At 49.6% G+C, this 4,316-nt stretch overlaps 1 protein-coding gene across 3 annotated transcripts in view; it reads left to right on the forward strand.

Moving 5' to 3' along the window:
* The first annotated feature begins 343 nt into the window (after window positions 1–343).
* The window catches only part of LOC128701759 (uncharacterized), a 108,439-nt gene continuing 104,466 nt past the window's right edge, over window positions 344–4,316 (forward strand). The window contains exon 1 of one of the 3 annotated variants that reach the window (XM_070105059.1): window positions 344–423. The gene's annotated coding sequence lies outside the window, so the exon portion shown is untranslated. Of the gene's footprint in view, window positions 424–444; window positions 645–4,316 lie in introns of those variants that run through there. The other 2 variants (XM_070105060.1, XM_070105061.1) reach the window with 2 other exon arrangements.

Consider the following 4,316-nt stretch of genomic DNA (forward strand, 5'->3'; position numbering starts at 1 on the left):
AGGAGCTAGGACTCGACCCCTGCAACCACAAATAGGTGAGTACAAATAGGTGAGTACACACACACACACTGGCTGGTCTACCTGCCAGGCAGCAGCAGTGTCAGGGTAGACGCGGGTGAGGTCACACAACACACACACACACACACACACACACACACACACACACACACACACACACACACACACACACACACACACACACACACACTGGCTGGTCTACCTGCCAGGCAGCAGCAGTGTCAGGGTAGACGCGGGTGAGGTCACACAACACACACACAACACACACACACACACACACACACACACACACACACACACACACACACACACACACACACTGGCTGGTCTACCTGCCAGGCAGCAGCAGTGTCAGGGTAGACGCGGGTGAGGACGGACATACACACACTTCCCTGTCACCTCCTGGTAAGTCTACCAACATTACATCCATTTCCTCTCATCCATCTGGTTCCTGAGTCATCATAGCATCCACCAACATGCCCAAAGCCGGCCCAAGAGGAGTGAAAAGCCGAGAAAATCGATGAAAATACAGGCTGGCGCCGCCAGCTTGGTGGTGGAGCCAGACCTTCACACCGCTGCCAGACGTCGCCATCATCACCACATTTATCACAATATTTCCTCTCTGGGTATGTAACAGTGGGCGTGTGTGCCCCGGGGGGCATGATTGGGGCATGGCCCATGCATGGGGTACCCCAGGGTGGGGGTGGGTGTTGTGGTTGGGGGGTATGGGGCATGTTTTGTACCCCCCTGGTATTCTGTCAGCAAACATGACGTCATAATAAACACAAACCCACAATAACCCACAATAACCCGCCCACACACACCCACACCCACCCACACGCACCCACATACCTCCACACACGCCCACACCGCCCAAATAACACCGAAATATAGGGGAAATAGCGTGAACTTGGCCCCCCCGCCCCCCCCCTCTGGGCGCCAAGATTGCTGCCGGATTTTTGTTATTTTCGTTATTTTTCGATTTTTCCCGCGTTTTTTGGCGTTTTTTGTTCCATTTTTGTAATTTATGAATATTTGTTGTCGAATGTTATTGATGGACTTAGGGAAATATTTTGAGGAATGGTTATTGGTGGTGATTGTGGTAGTTCTGGTGATTGTGGTAGTTCTGGTGGTTGTGGTAGTTCTGGTGGTTGTGGTAGTTCTGGTTGTTGTAGTTCTGGTGGTTGTGGTAGTTCTGGTTGTTGTGGTAGTTCTGGTTGTTGTGGTAGTTCTGGTGGTTGTGGTAGTTCTGGTGATTGTGGTAGTTCTGGTGGTTGTGGTAGTTCTGGTGGTTGTGGTAGTTCTGGTGGTTGTGGTAGTTCTGGTGGTTGTGGTAGTTCTGGTGGTTGTGGTAGTTCTGGTGGTTGTGGTAGTTCTGGTGGTTGTGGTAGTTCTGGTGGTTGTGGTAGTTCTGGTGGTTGTGGTAGTTCTGGTGATTGTGGTAGTTCTGGTGGTTGTGGTAGTTCTGGTGGTTGTGGTAGTTCTGGTGGTTGTGGTAGTTCTGGTGGTTGTGGTAGTTCTGGTGGTTGTGGTAGTTCTGGTGGTTGTGGTAGTTCTGGTGGTTGTGGTAGTTCTGGTGGTTGTGGTAGTTCTGGTGGTTGTGGTAGTTCTGGTGGTTGTGGTAGTTCTGGTGGTTGTGGTAGTTCTGGTGGTTGTGGTAGTTCTGGTTGTTGTGGTAGTTCTGGTGGTTGTGGTAGTTCTGGTGGTTGTGGTAGTTCTGGTGGTTGTGGTAGTTCTGGTGGTTGTGGTAGTTCTGGTGGTTGTGGTAGTTCTGGTGATTGTGGTAGTTCTGGTGGTTGTGGTAGTTCTGGTGGTTGTGGTAGTTCTGGTGGTTGTGGTAGTTCTGGTGATTGTGGTAGTTCTGGTGGTTGTGGTAGTTCTGGTGGTTGTGGTAGTTCTGGTGGTTGTGGTAGTTCTGGTTGTTGTGGTTCTGGTGGTTGTGGTAGTTCTGGTTATTGTGGTAGTTCTGGTGGTTGTGGTAGTTCTTGTTGTTGTGGTAGTTCTGGTGGTTGTGGTAGTTCTGGTGATTGTGGTAGTTCTGGTGGTTGTGGTAGTTCTGGTTGTTGTGGTAGTTCTGGTTGTTGTGGTAGTTCTGGTGGTTGTGGTAGTTCTGGTGGTTGTGGTAGTTCTGGTGGTTGTGGTAGTTCTGGTTGTTGTGGTAGTTCTGGTGATTGTGGTAGTTCTGGTTGTTCTGGTTGTTGTGGTAGTTCTGGTGGTTGTGGTAGTTCTGGTGGTTGTGGTAGTTCTGGTTGTTGTGGTAGTTCTGGTTTTTGTGGTAGTTCTGGTTGTTGTAGTTCTGGTGGTTGTGGTAGTTCTGGTGGTTGTGGTAGTTCTGGTGGTTGTGGTAGTTCTGGTGGTTGTGGTAGTTCTGGTTGTTGTGGTAGTTCTGGTTGTTGTGGTAGTTCTGGTGGTTGTGGTAGTTCTGGTGGTTGTGGTAGTTCTGGTGGTTGTGGTAGTTCTGGTGGTTGTGGTAGTTCTGGTGATTGTGGTAGTTCTGGTGGTTGTGGTAGTTCTGGTGATTGTGGTAGTTCTGGTGATTGTGGTAGTTCTGGTGGTTGTGGTAGTTTTGGTGATTGTGGTAGTTCTGGTGGTTGTGGTAGTTCTGGTAATTGTGGTAGTTCTGGTGGTTGTGGTAGTTCTGGTTGTTGTGGTAGTTCTGGTGGTTGTGGTAGTTCTGGTTGTTGTGGTAGTTCTGGTTGTTGTGGTAGTTCTGGTGGTTGTGGTAGTTCTGGTGATTGTGGTAGTTCTGGTGGTTGTGGTAGTTCTGGTTGTTGTGGTGGTTCTGGTGGTTGTGGTAGTTCTGGTGGTTGTGGTAGTTCTGGTGATTGTGGTAGTTCTGGTGGTTGTGGTAGTTCTGGTGGTTGTGGTAGTTCTGGTTGTTGTGGTAGTTCTGGTGGTTGTGGTAGTTCTGGTTGTTGTGGTAGTTCTGGTTGTTGTGGTAGTTCTGGTGGTTGTGGTAGTTCTGGTGGTTGTGGTAGTTCTGGTTGCTGTGGTAGTTCTGGTGGTTGTGGTAGTTCTGGTTGCTGTGGTAGTTCTGGTGGTTGTGGTAGTTCTGGTGGTTGTGGTAGTTCTGGTGGTTGTGGTAGTTCTGGTGGTTGTGGTAGTTCTGGTTGTGGTAGTTCTGGTGGTTGTGGTAGTTCTGGTTGTTGTGGTAGTTCTGGTGGTTGTGGTAGTTCTGGTGATTGTGGTAGTTCTGGTGGTTGTGGTAGTTCTGGTGGTGGTGATTGTGGTAATTCTGGTGGTTGTGGCAGTTCTGGTGGTGGTGATTGTGGTAGTTCTGGTGGTGGTGATTGTGGTAGTTCTGGTGGTTGTGGCAGCTCTGGTGGTGATTGTGGTAGTTCTGGTGGTGATAATTTTGGTAGTTCTGGTGGTTGTGGCAGCTCTGGTGGTGATTGTGGTAGTTCTGGTGGTGATAATTGTGGTAGTTCTAATGATTGTGGTAGTTCTGGTGGTGATAATTGTGCTAGTTCTGGTGGTGGTGATTGTGGTAGTTCTGGTGGTTGTGGCAACTCTGGTGGTGATTGTGGTAGTTCTGATGATTGTGGTAGTTCTGGTGGTTGTGGTAGTTCTGGTGGTGATAATTGTGCTAGTTCTGGTGGTTGTGATTGTGGTAGTTCTGGTGGCTGTGATTGTGATGGTGGTAGTAATTATAGTAGAGGTGTTGGTAATTGTAGTATTGGTGGTGATTGTGGTAGTGGTGGTGGTGATTGGTGGTGGTGGTAATTGTGGTAGTGGCGGTTATGGCAGTGGTCAGTGTTGGAGAGACCGTGGCCAGAGTTGGAGAGACCGAGGGCTGTTGCAAAGACCGTGGTCAGTGTTGAGACCGTGGTCAGTGTTGAGACTGTGGTCAGTGTTTGAGACTGTGGTCAGTGTTGAAGAGACCGTGGTCAATGTTGAAGAGACTGTGGGCAGTGTTGGAGAGACCGAGGGCTGTTGCAAAGACCGTGGTCAGTGTTGGAGACTGGGCAGTGTTGGAGAGACCATGGGCAGTGTTGAAGAGACTCTGGGCAGTGTTGGAGAGACTGTGGGCAGTGTTAGAGAGACTGTGGGCAGCGTTGGAGAGACTGTGGTCAGTGTTGGAGAGACTGTGGTCAGTGTTGAAGAGACCGTGGTCAGTGTTGAAGAGACCGTGGTCAGTGTTGAAGAGACCGTGGTCAGTGTTGAAGAGACTGTGGTCAGTGTTGGAGAGACTGTGGTCAGTGTTGGAGAGACTGTGGTCAGTGTTGGAGAGACTGTGGTCAGTGTTGGAGAGACTGTGGTCAGTGTTGAAGAGACTGTGGTCAGTGTTGAAGAGACAG

Source organism: Cherax quadricarinatus, chromosome 96 (genome assembly GCF_038502225.1).
Source record: "Cherax quadricarinatus isolate ZL_2023a chromosome 96, ASM3850222v1, whole genome shotgun sequence".
Classification (NCBI taxonomy): domain Eukaryota; kingdom Metazoa; phylum Arthropoda; class Malacostraca; order Decapoda; family Parastacidae; genus Cherax; species Cherax quadricarinatus.